The sequence below is a fragment of the Crotalus tigris genome, unplaced genomic scaffold (genome assembly GCF_016545835.1).
Source record: "Crotalus tigris isolate CLP2741 ecotype Arizona unplaced genomic scaffold, ASM1654583v1 scf7180000024369.3102671, whole genome shotgun sequence".
Lineage (NCBI taxonomy): Eukaryota > Metazoa > Chordata > Lepidosauria > Squamata > Viperidae > Crotalus > Crotalus tigris.
In genome coordinates this window covers 1,560,790-1,578,860 of record NW_024100539.1, presented here as the reverse complement: position 1 = coordinate 1,578,860, position 18,071 = coordinate 1,560,790, and the positions used below count along the sequence as shown (strand labels likewise).

Here is an 18,071-nt window from a genome sequence, read left to right as displayed (position 1 = left end):
GAGTATTAATAAGGATTGGGGATTTAGATTTTAGAGTAAATTTAAGAGGCAAACAACTCTGAGTACTGGCTTGCCTAGAACTTCTCCAATTCATTTTATGTTAAGTGTGAGACCACTTTTTTTTTTATGTTTTTATTATGTTTATAAATAACTCAAGGTAGTGAACACGCATAATATATCCTTCTGTTTTCCCACAACAACCCTGTGGGATAGGTTGGGCTGAGGGTGTTTCTATATGAACATCAGCAAAACAGATACCTAAAGAGCAGGCACTATACAGAATCATGCCTAGCCAGCCCTGTTCAACATTTATTAGTCTGCTTGTGCCCCGTAATTTTTAGCGCTTTGTATAGACTTTGATTTCCACTAGGTGGCAGGCTGTTGACAATTTAATCCAAGTGTTCTGGGATTAATCCTTAGATAAGGGAAAAGCCCCATAAGAAAACTAAATTTATGAGCAATTATAACTCTGCTGCTGCTAAAGTATGCCTTTATTTTTCATAGATAAAACAACATTTTTTAACTTTCCTACATTTTTCTGTGTTCTAGTACACCTATTGTACGTTTAAATTCTCAAGTACTGAGAATTTAAATTCTGAAGTACTATTATGAGACTTCCCTCTTTCCTGTTTTACAAAATATTGCTATTTTATCATCAACATTAAATTAGAAAATGAGGGGGACCCAGAAAAACACGTTCAACAGGAGCAGATTAAATGGTCTAAGCCACTAAAAGTACATTTGGCTGGCAAAGGATGGGGTACAACGTCTAACTAGACCCATTTCTGCCAAATCTTGTTCAAGTTTGGCAGACGTTACTGGAGGAAAAACTTTAAAAAGAATTGGGGGAAGTCTGAACGTTGCTATTAGCTCGGAGTAATTCCACTGTCTTGTAATGCCAGCCAGCCAGCAACATCTCTCTCTCTCTCTCTCTCTCCCTCCCTCCCTCCCTCCTTCCTTCCTTCCTTCCTTCCTTCCTTCCTTCCTTCCTTCCTTCCTTCCTTCCTCTCTCGCTTTCTCTCTCCTTCCTCTTTCTCTCTCTCCTCCCGATTAGGATCGGCTCATATGAGCTTAATGCCAGTTTCGGTTTGGCTTTTCGAGCCGCCTCCTGAACAGTTAAGGTACCCAAAAAAGGAGTCCTAACCCGATTCATTTAGCCGAGACGCCGCAGGCAAAGCGGAGAGCCGGAGCTCCTGACCTCTCCCACTCAACAGCGCGAAACCCGGTCGCGGCTGCTGGTCGCCCCTTCGACCTCACTTGACTTTCAGTTGACACGGACCGACCGCTCCTGCCGTGCTGCTTCGTGTTTCATCAAATTGCCCTTTGGAGACCACGGCCAAGACATTTTAAGAGCCGGCTCAAGTTTGGGACCGGGACGAGCTCAACTGGGGGACGGGGGACGGGGGGGAGAAAGTGGGTACCCCCTACCGTTCTTCCAGTGCGCGGATTTCTTCGCCAGGGAGGAGACCCGCCTTGCAGGTTTCACTCACTCCCGGGCAGGTAAAACCCCGCCTCAGCAGCGCGCGAGGCGTAAGCGCCTTCCAAGGCCCTCCGCCCCGGCCCTCCCTGGCGGCGGAGGGGTTGCGGTCCCGCGTTTCTGAGGCGCTGTCTCGGCTGAGGAGAGGCGTCGAAAGCGAGCGGAACGAGCGCTGGTGAGTGGGGCAGAGGCTGGGCGCGAACTCGCGAAGAAAACTGTCCGCCCGAACTCTTTTGGGACCGGGGGCCTCTTGGGGATCCGCGGCCCGAAAAAAAGGAGCCCTCGGCCGTCCCGAGCTTGATCGTGAGGGGTCCGTATTCCCCAGCCACATTGGCTCTGGCGGGGCGGCGGGGAGGGGGAGCAAAAATCTTGCAAAATTGTTGAAACGGGCGGGAATCAGTAACTTTTAATGAAGTTCCTCTCGGGAGCTGATGCATAAAGAAGGGATCGGAAGCTGCTTGGCAGGAGGCACGTGCCAGGTTGAGTCTTCTGGCATCTCCGGTTGAAGAGGATCAGCCGGGAGGGAACCACTGCCTGGGTCCGCTTTTCCCTCAGCATTTTGTCTCCATGGGCAGGAAATGTGGGTTGAGCAGGCTTCCCTTTTCCAAAGTTAGGCTGGTGTAGAATTGGTTGTTGTTGTTCAGTTGCTAAGTCCTGTCCAACTCTTTGTGATTCCATGGACCACAACATGCAACGTCTGTCCCTCTCTCCTCCACAAAGTTGAAAGGGATGCTGGAGGTCTTCTAGTCCAACCCCCTGCTGGGACAGGAAACCCTATACCATTTCAGACAAATGGTTGTCCAGTCTCTTCTTAAAAACTTCCAGTGTTGGAGCACCCACAACTTCTGGAGGCAAGTCGTTCCACACAGTCTCCCTGAGTCTGCCCAAACTCATGCCCACTGTGTTGATGACACTATCTAACCATCTCATCCTCTGCTGTTCCCTTCTCCTTTTGCCTTCAATCTTTCCCAACATCAGGGTCTGTTCCTAGGAGTCCTCTCTTTCCATTAGGTGGCCAAAGTATTGGAGCTTCAGTAGAGTTGGTACCCTGTCCACAGTTCTGCTGCCTTTAACTTAGTGTTCTCCAGATGCCTCAGACCTCCACTCCCACCCGCCAACTCTCCCTTTGCAACTAGTTTGGGAAAGGCTGGCCCATGCTAACATGATGCCTGCAGAATGTAACTAATTGGAGAAAGGCTAGGTGTGGTGAGGGAGAGCTGGTGTGACCCTGGTGCCTTCTGCTGGGTTCATTCTGAGTGTGTGTGAGAAATGTGTGGACTTGTAAAATGGACTGGAAATAATTTTTAATATACATCCATTGAATTGCATTCCATCTTCAGGGCGGAGAAGGTGTGTCAATATTATTTCGACTAGCTAGACACTGTGTGTCTATCCTCACCTCCTTTGTTCCTCCTAATTCTTCATCTGGCATCTATACCAGGTAGTTTTACCTTGGACTATTGGGGCAGGAAAGACTTACTTTTCTATAACATGAGACTTGTCTTCATGTTGGTTTTGAGCAAAGTTCATCTCTAGTTCAACCGAGACTATTCTTCAATCTGTACTCTCTTAGACGTGTTCCATTTTCCCCTTAACCGTACAGTTAGGCTAGCTCATCTGGAGAACATCAGATTGAAGAAATCTAGTTTAGTATCATATATTCACAAAATGGGCTCACACAACGCCAAGATTTAATGTGATACTTGGTTTTGACTTAACACGTTGCATTAATGCAGCCAGTTATTTGATGTACTGTGGTTAAACAAACAATGACTCATTGTGGACACAACCAGAATTACAGTTTTAGTCAATGATGTGAAAGTGATAGTTATCTTATTTGTCTCATGATTCGTTAAAAAGAGATGCAACTTAGCTAATTGTGGTGGCCAAATGATGGTTACGACTGTTCAGTGTAGGGAATGCTTAGTTTAGCATCTAGTCTAGTGCATTTAACCCTTGCGCAATAGGTTAGAATTCAACAGGTGAAGCTAATCCCATGGCTGCAACTTCATTCCAGAAAAGCTCTACGAATGGAATTACGCTTGTGTGTATAGGTCTAAAAAAAGGTATAGGAGCCTGCCAATTAATTAATAGAGTAACCATATTTCAAACAGGATCTTATTTGAATAGGGTGGGTTCAAGTTCTAAATAATTTCTAAATTCTATTAGGACAACTCAAAGACCACCAATACTGTGAGTTGTTTGGAAACCTCCAGTGAAGGCAAAATGGAATGTGTTTGGGAGTTTCACTTACTGTATTACCGGAGACTTTACTGGAATTAGCTTTGAGGGCTACCATTAAAAATTAATAGATATTACCAAAGTGTGGAATTGTAGAAATATAAAGAAAAATAAGAAATTAGATTCATAATGCCAAACTAACATTTTATTTCTTTTAGTTTTAGAAAAGCCTACTGAAAAAAATATTCTGGATCTTTTATTCTTTTTTCTTTTTCATAGTTAAAAATTGTGAACCAGAAATATTACTTATACGATTTTCCAGTGCTTTTGATTTTGGAATGTCATAGATAAATAGATGATGGATAGACAGACAGACAGATAGATAGCAATAGTAGCAATAACACATAGAGTTATATACCGCTTCACAGTGCTTTACAGCCCTCTTTAAGCAGTTTACAGAGTCAGCCTATTGCCCTCCACAATCTGGGTCCTCATTTTACTGACCTTGGAAGGATGGAAGGCTGAGTCAACGTTAACCCTAACTTTTTTGAAATGCGTTTTTCTGGATTTGTTGTTGTTATTCTGTTTCTCACTGTTAAAATAAACCTGCCATTAAAATTATAGATTGATCAGTGGGCAAATGTACAAAATCAGCAGGGGATCAAATAATTTTTTCCAAAGGCTTAATTTTTTTATAGGTGATAACCAATACTTTGCATTGTCCCCTGACTCATATAAGTAATCAGTCCTCAAAATAAATTACTTTCACATGTCTATACCAGTTGAAGTTTCTTTGAAGCAGCTCCAAATAGAACATGTTACCTTGGTCCAAGCAGAATGTGATGAAGGCGTGAATGATTGTTGCTAAGGTATTTTGCTACTTTATGAGTCATAAGAATTCTGACTGCATGACTTAGTTCTTTAGGAGGAATATTGGGTAACCCAATTCTAGGAATATTAACGGATCACAACAGAACATGAACAAGCAGCAGTTAAAAAAATCAAGACAATATTGAGCTATGTTACCAGAAGCCTTGCATCAAGTGTCATGGTTCTGACAGATAGAACTCTTCAAAAGAACTTCAAGGCATTGTTTACCTTAAAGAATCTTTTATTCGAGAAACAAACTATTAGCACTACATAGTCGAAACCAAAAACTAAATACCCCTCCCCTGGATACAAAGTAACAAAGCACAATTCCCTCTTCCAATAAACAATCATAAATCATATTCCCCAATTAGCTTGAAGTGTGGGCTTTTCCCCCAGCTCTCCAGTCTGCCAAAACTCTTATCAACTCTGGGCCCAATGACCTTGGGTTCTCATGGCTGAGTTATTATTGTTATGACTAGCTGGACTCTGATCCACATTCCCCCTCCCAGCATCAACTAACTCTAAAAGCAATAGAGAAAAATGGCTGCATTTCCATCTGTTGTCAAAGCAAGAACATCTGATGTTAGCAGCGTTGACATCCGACCTCCCTTACAAAAATGACAAATCCTGCAATGCAAACAAAAGCACAGGTTAGGGGTTGCCTCTTGGTTTGTTAAGGTGTTTCTTATAGAACCTATTAATGAGTCTGTCAGCTTTTACATTGCTAGATTTCACCAATTTGGCTTCAGGCAAAAGATATCCCTTCCATTGCACTAAGTACTGCAATTTCCCTTTAAAAATTCTTGAATCAAGAATACGCTTTACTTCATAGTGAGTCTGTCCTGCCACTACAAGAGGTCCAGCCAAATACTGGTCTGAGATGATAAAGCAAATTCAGATTTAAAGCCCTTCCCCCCTTCCAAAAAAAGAAAAAAAATCCTATTTTATTTGCCTACTTGAAACATAAAGTAAAAAACAATGTAAATTATACTTCTGTTCAATTCAGTGCTGAAGGATGTACACAAAAAAGATGGTTTCCCTGTTCCTCCACAAAGCCTTATTTTTTTTTTAGTGCCAATGACTAAAAAAGAGACATTTTGATGTATTTAATGAACCGCACTGGATATTCTACTGAATCTCTGAGGAAATTGACAGCAGGAATAAGTGGATCCTTTCCAATCTGTTATCCTTTTTGCCTTCTCTTACCAATTTTATCTGATATTGGAAAGACTCACATATTCTTCCAAGTAGAACTTTTTCATATTTATTTAATTTGTATAGCACTTCATTATTTTTACAAATAACTCAAGGTGGCAAACATATCCAGCACACCTTCCTCCTCTTATTTTCCCCACAACAACAACAACAACAACAACCCTGTGATGTGGGTTAGCCAAGCGAGAGTGACTGGCCCAAAATAACCCAGCTGCCTTTCATGGCTAAGGTGGGATTTGAACTCACAGTCTTAACCACTAGACCAAATTGGCTGGGTTTTTTAAATATATATATATATATGGAAGCAATTGCCTCAGATCTCATGTTTGAATAAAGGCCTCCATCTGATAATAATACAGTATTTGAAATAAGCTGGATCATTTAAAAATGCAATTAAATATAATGGCAGAAGTTCAGATTTGTGTAAGTTCATGTTCCCCTCACACTTCCAATTAGCGGTTTTTTGTTTTTTTGTTTTTTACTTCAGTGGACAAAAAGCAGCAGAAGCAAATAGTGGCCTGTCAAAGGATGGCTCTAGAAAGAAGAAAGTCTTCTGGAATTGGCTGATGTATGCATACTAATCACGCTTTACAATAAAACTAAATAAATTGTCCATTGTAATGAAAAACAAAACAAAAGTCATACCAGTTTATGATACATCTTGACTAGACTGTGATTCCTGAAACCTATGGTTTTTGACTTGGTTATTTTCACCGTCTTTTAAGGCAAATGTGTTGGTAGAATAAGTTCCCTTAGAGACGTCTACCCATTAGCGTTATTTTTAAATACTCTACAGTAACATCTGCTGTGCATACATCAAAACAGGAGTTACTTCAAAGTGACAGATTAGATGTAAATCTTCCCAGTTAATGAAAAGGAAATGTTAACATTCCTTCTGGGAGTATGAAAACCTGGAAGGGACCAGCTTTATCAGATGTGTAGAATTGAACACATGAAATTCAGACTAACATGAATGTAGACCTGTAAGAAGGGGTGGCTTGTCTCTGCATTTGAAAGTGACTCATGCGCTTATTAAGAGGATCATTATAATTCTGAAACAAAAATCCTGAAGGCAAACTATAAATCAAATGTGATAGATTAGTAAAGTAATGTCTGGATGTGGGAAGATACATTATCTTATACAGTACTGGAGAAATGCTTATCTCAAAATCAGTCCTTCTGAAAATGGGTTTCTTGTTGTTTCCACAAGAAAATATGATTGTGCAATCTCATGTTTTTGTTTCGGTTCAGTTCATAATATACTTGGCCAGGATCCCAAAACTATGCATTTCCACATACCTTCTTCCCCGTGCCACATGGAAATCTGCCATTGAACCTGGAGCTTTAGAAATTATGATAAAGAATACAGTATATATGTGTCTGAAAAAGAGACAAAGTGATGTCAAAGAAGAGTATTAAAACAAAACTTTACTATGTGCTAAAAGTAGCTATTTGAATCACAGCCTTCATTAGAAGTGCGTCCATAGTTTATCTCTTGGGTGTAACCCTTGTACCTGGGTATGTAATTAATATTACGTCTTTGTGAAACAGCACCACTTTTTAGGGCCTCGTCAGATCAAAGGTTGCAGTGCAGCACTTTGACCAAGGTAGAAATGCCAATTGAAATGCAGGCATGTAGTAAAAGCCCCATAAATGGTTTTATTGAGTCTTGGCTGGGCTGAGTCTTGAATAAATGCTAAGTGTCTATTTGCTTAAATCAGATTGTAGTGCCCTGTCAAATATTTGATTTGATTATGTACCATCATATCAGTGTTAACTCTTAGCACAGCGGTTCTCAACCTGTGGGTCGCGATCCCATTTGGGGTCGAACGACCATTTCATGGGGGTCGCCAAACAACGCGATCCGCCATTTTTTCTGCCATTTCCCCCCCTTTTCCTTAGCTTTGCTACTCCCTCTTATTCTATTGGCTTTCAAAAGCCAATAGAATAGACTCTCTTGAATAGAGTCTAATTCTATTGGCTTTCAAAAGCCAATAGGAATTGTCCAGGGCTGTCTCTGCCCTTCTGAGCCCGCCAAAAGCCCCAGTCTGCAAACAGTGCTGCAAGGAGAACAGTCTGCAGAGCTTCCCTCCCTGCTGAGCAACTAAAAAGTAAGTAAAAGAGGGCCGGGGGTGGGAGGTGGGAAGGCGGTGGGTGCAGGGAGGGTTGCTGGCGCGCATGGGGCCCGGCAGGTGCCTTACCTGCCTTGGGCTGGACCAGCTGGTGGCCCAGCCGGTGGTCGCCCTGTGCCACCGCCACCCGGGAGCACCTGGGCCTGCCTGCTGCCGCCCTGAATGGGCAGTGGCCAAAGTAAGCCTAGTGGGGCAGCGGCGGGCGCAGGGAGGGTTGCTGGCCCATGTGGGGCCTGTCAGGTGCCTTACCTGCCTTGGGCTGGGCCAGCTGGTGGCCCAGCCAGTGGTTGCCCTGCGCTGCTGCTGCCGCGGCCACCCAGGAGCGCCTGGGCCTGCCTGCCGCCGCCCCAAATGGGCGGCGGCCAAGGTAAGTCTAGCGAGGCAGCGGCGGGTGCAGGGAGGGTTGCTGGCGCACGTGGGGCCCGGCAGGTGCCTTACCTGCCTTGGGCTGGGCCAGCTGGTGGCCCAGCTGGTGGTCGCCCTGCCTTCCACGGCCGCCCTGGAGTGCCCGGGCCTGCTTGCCATGCATGCACGGCGCTCCCGGGCCGCTAGTCCTTGACTTATGACCGGGGTCGTGGCTATAAAAAGGTTGAGAACCACTGTCTTAGCAAGTGCGTAGATAGACCTTCTCTGGAATGAACTCACCTTCACTTCTGTCCTTTGTGAGAGGTGTTGCATGAGGACAACGAGATGATCCAATATTCCCATTTCTCTAAAGATATTCCACAGCTTGCCATGATCCATCAAATTAATGTTGCTCCTGATGTTGCTGTCACTTGGCACCGCTACATCTATCACCACTGGTATCTTCTGATCCTTGTCTACTACCATAATGTCTGTTTGGTTGACCAATATCTGCCTCTCCATCTGGATCTGGAAGTCCCACAGGATCTTAGCTCTCTTGTTCTCCACGACTTTCTATGCGATCTCCCATCCGACATGGGAAGGTTTATCCATACTCTGTGCACACAATGCCAATCACTTGGTTGTGCCATTCAATGTATGCTGTTCCTGCTTGCATCATACATACTGTCACTATGGTTTGAACTGTCTGAGGCCTATCTGAACAGTGTGCACCATGTATGTGTGTGTGTGTGATTCTGGTGCAGCTTTTCATTTTAAAGTTATTTATAACTATAAATGTCTAGTTTTTGTCAATATTAAATTTTAAAAAGATTGGGGTGGTTACTTATTTGGCAGATTGCAATTCTGCTCAACGAATTGGTTTATATCTGGCTTCCTTGATATACCGTATATGCCGGCATATAAGACGACTTCTGCAAGCTCTAAACTCGGCGCCAAAGACGGGGGTTGTCTTATACGCCGAGTCGTCTTATACGCCGGAAATACTGGTAGTTTCCGGCGTATAAGACGATGTTCTAGGAATGTGGCTCGGCGATAAAGACGGGAGTCGTCTTATACACCGGGTCGCCTAATACGCTGGCATATACAGTATGTTACTGTACAACTGATTGCACACACACTGAAATGAATCATAATTTGTGCAAAACCTCAATGATAACATTTTGGCAAAGATACATTAGCTGCATAACCTCATATTTCAGGAAGCACTGCGATCTTAATTCACCTGTTATGTTTTTGTACAGGGAATCAGGACATTTCATTTAATGATTGGTTCCCATCTCATATATGATTGTAAATAGGGGTAATGGCTTTTAAGCAAGGCAAAATAAAAATATGTTGCTTAAAGTTGGTTTAGTCTCTTTGTTCAGAAAATATTAAGCATAATTTGACACTCATAAATAATGAGAATCTAATGATCTGATGGCAAAGTGAGGTATAAAGGCAAAATAACAGCGTAATAACAATGCTTTCCAACTCAATTTTCCCTACAGTAAAAATTTAGATCAAAGCTAATTACTTTACATACACATTCATCTGTAATTTGAATTTTCATGGGCAACTACATCATTTGTGTTTTGTGTGCTTTTTATTATCTATGCATGCATGTCCAACGTATAGTAGTATGGTACATTATGAATTAATCCTAACAGCAGAACACAAATAATCCAGTTCTCATCTAGTATATCCCTCTACTTTGAGAATCTTCTTTTTTTCCTCCTAATAATTGCGATAAATATGCATCTTAAGACCCTGTTTTGTATATGTATATTTAGCATTAATCTTAGTCCAGTTAGAAAAATATTAAACAGTAACAGAAAATCTGGAGTTGCTTTCATTATCATTTCTATATACCAGAGGTGTCAAACTCAATTTCATTGAGGGCCGCATCAGCATTGCAGTTGCCCTCGGGGAGCCGAGTGGATGTAGCCAGGGTGGGTGTGGCCTACTGGGTGAGCATGATGGAGTCGGTGTGGCCTACTGGGTGGGCATGGCCAGCTGTACATCATTTGCGTCAAGGGTGCCTGTGGGTGCCTGGGCAGGAGTGGGACAGATCTGAGGGTCTCTGGCAGAAGGGGGTGGGACTGGGGCAAGCGCCAAGGCATGGTCCATTTCTTCATTCCTCACACAGGGTGACACCTCCCCAGCATGCACCCAGGGGGCGGGGCCGATGTGGCAGGGGTTGGTTCTCGCTGTTTCTAGATGGCCTTGTGGAGCTAAGTCTGAATGCGTTTCAATATAGATGGCCATCACAAAATTGTACATTGGCTTCAGCCTGGCCTGGGCCAGGGCCAGGATGTTTCCAGGATGGCTTCGCGGGCAACATGAAACCACTTCACGGGCCACATCCAGCCCCCGGGCCTTGTGTTTGACATGTCTGCTATATACGGTTATCCTCAATCTACAACCATTCGGTTGGTGATCATTCTAAGCTGGACCAGCACTGGGCCACACAAACAAGCGAAGCCCCATCAACGGGATGTAGGCAGCATGCGAAACCTCTCCAGTCCATGGTAAAACCTTTCTCCATTGAACCAATCCCTGGTGCCCATGAGGTTGGGGGCCGCTGCCCACAAGTCATGTGATCACCATTAGCAACCTTCCCTGCCTGCTCTCCACTAAGTCAATGGAGAAGGTGACAGAGAAAGTTTCAAGTTGCTGGGGCAAGTCTCCCCCACCCATGCACCTTCCCCAGTCCTTCTGCCAGGTGTTGGCCATTTGTGCACTGCTTGCACTTTCACACCCTTGTGTACCTCCTTAAACCCTCCCCGACCCACACCGTACCTCTTGAACTCTCACTGACCTGCACAGCAACTCTTGCACACACCCTTGCATATCCTGCCTGATTGTCTTTATTCCACGTGGGCACCTCTCATGCACCCCTTCACACCCTTTGCCATATGTCACTTTGTTAAATCATTTTTTAAAATGTTTTTTTCCCTTCCTCCTTGACAATGTATTACCATCATCATTCTTCTTGTGCTTGGCTCTTTTTTTCTTTTTGTTACTAATTTTTTTAAAAAAGAATTAAAAACCTTCCCTTTATGCCAGGGGTAGGCAACCTTGGCTCTTTTATGACTCGTGGACTTCAACTCCCAGAATTCCTGAGCCAGCCATGCTTTATACCCTCTCCTACTTATGCAGCACCTTTTGCACACTCTCCCCAACTCACATGGTGCCTCACCACACCCTCCCCACCCTCCTTCACATCTGCACAGCCTTGTGCACCCTCTCCAACCTGCCCAGCACCTCTTGCACACACTTTTACACCCTCTTGGATCTGCATGACACCTATACCCACCCTGTGTGGTTCCTTTCACACACTTCTTGTATGCTTGCACACCCTTTCACAACCTCCCCAACCCAGATTCTTGCGCACCCTCCCTGATCCGCCCTGATCCGCCCAGTATTTCTCACGTACCCTCCGACACTCTTGCATATCTCCTGGACCCTCTCTCAGCCCTTGTGTACCTCCCCATACTGGACTTCTTGCAGACCTTCCCTGACCCTCTTCCTCACTCTTCCTCCCTCCCTCTCCCATCCAGGGAGCCCCCAGTCTGTCACTTGCAACTTCCTACCAGTTCTCCCCCCCCCCTCAATTTCAGTTGCAAGACGTGATAGGCAGTTGCCTCACTTAATAACCACGGGGATTCAGTAAACAATGGCACAATTGCAGTTGAAAGTCAAGGATTACCTGTAATACAAAGCTACTTATTTATGAATATATATTTTTAAATGCAAGTAGTCCTTGCTTAGCAACCATAATTGGGATCAGCAACTCTGTTGCCAAGTGCTGTGGTTGCCAAGTAGAAAACTATGTGCCTCAGATGGGATTACAACTTCACTTCCCATTTGGTTGTTAAGTGAGTCACCATGGTCGTTAAGGGATTCAGGTGATTGTCCTTTCCCGTTCTCCACTAACTTTGCCTTTTTGCAAGCGAGTTGCAAAGTGCTCAAAAGATGATCGCGTTAGTGCAGGATGCCGCAACCGTTGTAAATGTGAGAATTGGTCACAGGGTTGGGTTTTTTTACATTGCGGTTTTGAACTGTCGCTAAACGAGTCAGTCAGTAAGCGAGGGCTACCTGTGAGTTTTAACACATCGATGCACCCTTCTGTATGGGATATGTGTGTATTTTCTTAGAAATGCTATTCCTGAAATCTATAGTCAACTTCTGCTATTAATTCACATGACATCACATTGCATCCGGCTGTTCAGGCTTGCAAAATCTTGCCTGTGTATACACCGTGCGAGACTATTTGTCATAGAAACGGCTGTTTTCTGTTAAGTAGATGTTAGACTTGATCAGAATGCATTTGACACTTTGATAAAACCTCTTTTAAAAAGTCTTCCAGGATGGACAGAAACAAATATTTAATCACCTGATGAACAACAAAGAGATCTTCTCTGTTTAGTTTGCTCTCATACCTCCTACCTAGGCAATTCGTAGATTTGCATCTGAATAGGAAGTGGGTCGCTATACTACAAAAGGGAAGTTTTCCAGGTGTTGGTGTGGCTGCAACGCTTTTCTGAATGGCCAACTAGCAGTTTTATTTAGGTAACTTTATTTTAAAAGATCTACTTTATTTGTTGTAGCCAATTAATGCTCACAATTCCAGATATAAAATGCTTACAGCTATATATCCATCCACTGCAAGAACTAGCCCCTCTATGTTGCTCATCTAACTTTCACTGGGAAAACAGAGGCTTCTTCCACTCGCAAGCAGTGGTGGGATTCAGCCAGTTCGCACCACTTCGGCAGAACTGGTAGCTAATTTTTTTGTTGCCCAGGCCCATAACGGACTTCTAGAAGTGGCATTCACACAGAGAACCGGTTGTTCACATATCTGAATCCCACCACTGCTTGCAAGGCCTGAGCCAGTGAAACTCGATTGGCTCTTCCTTATCCACGCCATTTTATGGAGCTTGCAGAAGTCTTTGCCACGCCATTTTATGGAGCTTGCAGAAGTCTTTGCAAGTTGAAACTTTTGGCTCAGCTGGAGCCCCAGAGGAAATGTCGCAAAGACAACTTTGCAAGTGTTTTCTTTAAAGCTCTGGGGCAGGTAGATTTTCCATTGGAGGAAAGTTCCCACCTTGTTTTGTTTCCTGGCTACTTACTGGGGTTCTCTCCTCTCCCCCAAAACCAAAATACCATTTTATCACAATTCTCACTCTTTTTTTTTTTAATTTACCTGAGTTGGAGAATGAAGTGTTCTGTGTCTGCTGCACAGGAGTGCTCCTGCATCTGACCTGAAGAATGATCAGCGGGGAACAGATTTTACAGCACAAAGGAGATTTATTGTCAGAACGTGCATTATTTGTAGGGGCAAAGACAACACCTATTAAAATATTGTCTAGTCTAGTAGAAGAATAGAATCAGAGTATGTATTAGGTGCTTGTATGCCTGGAAGAAGACAAAAGGAAGCAACTTTGTGTTTGTTTGTGTGTGTGTGTGTGTTTTTGAATTGGCATTGACTCCTGGCAACTCCTTGAACAAATCTCTTCAGCTTTCTTGACAATATTTCAAAGATAGTTTGCCATTACCTGCTTCCTAGGGCTGAAAGAAGATAACTGGCCTAAAGTCACCCAGCTATCTTTGTGGCTAAGGAGAGACTAGAATTTACAGTCTACTGGTATCTAGCCCCCTGTCACTCTGCCAAACTAGCTTTCTTGATTTGTGATTAGTAATTACTTAAGACAATGATCAAGCGAAGTAATAGGTGAAAAGCAAATCATCTTTAAAGAAAAACAGGAAAGTCCAGTTGCCTCTTGAAAAAGCACCTTTGAGACAAGCCCTTGAAATGTTTTCCCATCAACCCTGGTGGTCCCATGGGAAGCTGGCAAGATAGATGTGTCATGTCAAGTGACTGTTGCTATCTTGGGTTTTTCTGTTTTTTGTTTACATATGAATGTTATATGGTTTTTATTGTTTTGATGCATGATATGCCACCCAGATTCATGTTTTGTGAGATGGGTGGCTATATAAACTTTCCAGCTAGCTAGCCAACTAACTAAATACTATCCTTTCTTTCCAATGCTGAGTTGATTTATTTCTTGAAAGTTGATTCTTACAGTAACTTATAGTAAGGTTGTCAGATCTTGATGGAAAAAAATCTAAGTGATTTTTAGATAATGTCAAAGAGCAAATATTTCTTTGTTTCTCTCTTTTTCTACCTAGCAATTGTCTGGAGATTAGCAGGCAGGATCTAGTAACCCTAGGTAAGATTAATATGTTCCATCTTCTGGAATGATTTATACCAGGGTGGGGAATGATGGCCTTTTTAAGACATGTGGACCAACTCCCAGAATTCATAGTCATAAAGGGGACATGGTTCTTCATCTCTGATTTATACAATTAAAGATTTTGCTGCAGTCCCTAAAGCAAATATAAAACCATTGCTCTGTTTTACATTACTGATCAGATTTGCTCTCTTTACCTTTTCTGTAGCATTTCTCTTTCTATATGTGGTTCTAGTCTTCATACGAACACAAACAATTCTTTATTTGTATGAGTAATGGTGTAGTTCAGGGGTAGGCAACCTTGGCTCTTTTATGACTTGTGGACTTCAACTCCCAGAATTCCTGAGCCAGCATGGCTCAGCTTGGAAACCTCTCCCTTCCCCTCAGCATGGCTGGCTCAGGAATTCTGGGAGCTGAAGTCCACGAGTCATAAAAGAGCCAAGGTTGTCTACCCCTGGTGTAGTTCTTCAATAATTTGCATATATTTTGCTGCTTCAATATAAGTATCCAATACAAGAGATTCTATATAGCTCAAGGTTGAACTATGGAGATCATGGTGTTCTCTGAGCTTGGTTGTTTCCCTGCAGACACTAATAATTACCCATGCTGCTGGTGTTACCTAGTTGGTAATGAAACATCTGAATGCAAACTACCAAGCTCAGAAAGCACCAAGGATTCCTCAGTAAAAGTATATACAGGTAGTCTTCAACTTACAACCATCCCATTTAGTGACTGTTCAAAGTTACAATGGCATGACTGTTTTTCACACTTAGAATCATGGCAGTATCCCTGTGGTCACATGATCAAAATTCAGACATTTGGCATGGATTTATAACAGTTGCGTTATCTTGGGGGGGGGGGAATCATATGATCACCTTTTGGAACCTGAGAAGCAAAGTCAATAAGGAAACCAGATTCATTTAACAGCCGTATTGTTAATTTGACAACTTCAGTGAATCATTAACAACTAGGGCAGTGGTTCTCAACCTGTGGGTCGGGACCCCATTTGGGGTCGAATGACCATTTCACGGGGGTCGCCAAACCACGCTGTCCGCCATTTTTTTTCCTTTTCCCTAGCTGTCCTACTCCCTCTTATTGGTGGCCACACCCACCACAACATGGGGAACTGTATTATGGGGTCACGGCATTAGAAAGGTTAAGAACCACTGAACTAGGGCAAAACAAGTCATAAAATGGGGTAAAACTCACTTAAGGATTGTCCTGCTTAGCAGCAGAAATTTTGGGCTGTGATCATTGTGATCATATGTCAAGGACTACCGGTACACTATTTTTTTTTCTAATCTCTAAGTTATACAGTCTTGCTATTGTGTATATTGGCCAAAAAAGGTGAACCGTGGTGGCGCAGTGGTTAGAACGCAGTACTGCTGGCTACTTCTGCTGACTGCTGACTACCTGCAGTTTGGCAGTTCAATTTTCCCTGGCTCAGGGTTGCCTTAGCCTTCCATCCTTCCAAGGATGGAGGACCCCAGATTGTTGGGGGCAATATGCTGACTCTGTAAACCACTTAGAGAGGGCTGTAAAGCACTTTCAAGCGGTGTATAACTCTAAGTGCTATTGCTATTTTATTTGTCTCATCTGCAATCAAATGTTCATGTATGCTTGCTACTTTTGTAGTTGACAACTGCTTTATTGTCTTAGAGGAGTCTGTTCCTGAATGTATTGTGCCTGTATAAATGTTTCTGTCATTCCATGATGCCATTTTTATTAGAATTCAGTGTTGTTCTTCCTTTCCCCCTTAATCTTATTTTCCTCTATCAGAACTCTTTCAGAAGAGTTGACAAATCCTATTTTAGATGTAAATTTTCCTTTGATTGCTCTGGTCTTAAAAACATCTTTCACTTCCGTCTTAAGATAGCCTTCTTGTCCTTTTTTGCCTGAAATTGAAATCACCATTCAGTTGTCATTCATTCTAGTTGCTCAAGGCTTTCTTCTTCCATCTTTTCCTAATTATCATGACAGCCTGTGCTGAAAGCCACCTAGATAATTTCTTGCGTGGAATGTATTTATGTTATCATCAATTCACTTTGGGGCCACCTGACTCCATAACAATTCCCAGCAACTTGCAGTTAAAGTTTTAAAAGAAATCTCCCTCAGAGAGAGACTCTAGGCCAGTGGTGGTGAACCTATGACACGAGTGCCAGACGCGGCACTCAGAGCCCTCACTGTGGGCATGCGCGCCGTTGCCCCAGTCCTAGGCCTTCAGCTGGGTTTTATAAAACCTTTTCGCTTTAGGCCTCCGCCGCCGTGTACAAAAAAAAAAAAAAAAAAGGTTCGATCAATCAGTCAATTTCAACTTCTCGCGGGGAAAAAAAAATCTTGCAAAGTTGGAATTGATTGATTGAACTTTTTAGTCCCACCCAGTCTGCTGTTACCACCGCAGCCACGCCTACCCAATGGGCCACACCCACCCAGCACCCAATGATGTTTAAGTGGGTTTTGGGTTGCAGTTTGGGCACTTGGTCTCTAAAAGGTTCGCCACCACTGCTCTAGGCACAGTACAGTAAAATGGTAATATATAAGAACAGCCTTATAAAAATTAATTTTTAAAAATTTAGAAAGAGGCAAGGATGATTAAATCATGTTGAAAATTAGTAAAAAAAGGCAAAGAGGGGGCTCTCAGGGGACCAACCGGCCTCATGGCTGCCTGCTCCTTTAGGGTCCTTAAGCGAGGCACAGAGCCTTGCTTAACTCATTGTCAGAAGGGCGGGAGAGTTCATATACAGTGGATAGATAAAGTCTGCACATCCCTATTAAAATGCCATGTTTTCGTAAGGAAAAAAAAATCAGATAAATTACTTCAGATTTTTTTTCTCCACCTTTAATATAACATATAAGCTGTAAAATTCAATTGAAAAACCAACATCTTTTTAGGCGGGGGAAAAGTAAAAAAACCTAGAATGACGTGACTGCGCTCGAGTAGGCACACCCTTAAACGAATGCTTCGTCGAAGCACCTTTTGATTTTATGACAGCATTCGGTCTTTTGGGTAGGAGCCCATTAGCCTGGCAGATCTCTCATGGGGAGTTTAGCCCACTCTTTCTTGCAAAAGCACCCCAAATCTGTCACATTGCCAGGGCGTCTCCCATGCACAGCCCTAGTCTTCAGGTCAGCCCACAGATTTTCACTTGGATTCAGGTCTGGGCTCTGTGGCTGGGCCCTTCCAAAACTCTGATCTTTTTCTGGTGAAGCCATTTCTTTTTTTTTTTTTTGATTTGGAGGTATGCATTGAGCCGTAGTCGTGTTGAAAGGTGAAACCCTCTTCCTCTTCAACATTTCAGCAGAGGCCTGAAGGTTTTCTGTCAAAATTGACTCATATTTAGAACTGTTCATAATTTCCCCCCATGTTTACTAAATCCTAAGTTCCAGCTGAAGAAAAGAGCCCCAAAGCATAAGGCTGTCATCACCATGAGTATGGTATACTTTTGGTGATGTGGAATGAAGTTTTTGTTCCAAACATACTTTTTGGAATTATGGCCAAAATGTTCAACCTCACATTATTTTTTATCTGAATGATATCTACTACTGTATATTAAATGTCCATTGATTTTACTTTACAGTATTCTATATTCTGAC

The 18,071-nt window shown here is 43.0% G+C and overlaps 1 protein-coding gene across 3 annotated transcripts in view; it reads left to right on the top strand.

Moving 5' to 3' along the window:
• The first annotated feature begins 1,006 nt into the window (after positions 1 to 1,006).
• The window catches only part of LYPD6B (LY6/PLAUR domain containing 6B), a 112,542-nt gene continuing 95,477 nt past the window's right edge, over positions 1,007 to 18,071 (top strand). For all 3 annotated transcript variants that reach the window (XR_005554812.1, XR_005554811.1, XM_039327837.1), the window contains exon 1: positions 1,007 to 1,652. The gene's annotated coding sequence lies outside the window, so the exon portion shown is untranslated. The remainder of the gene's footprint in view (positions 1,653 to 18,071) is intronic.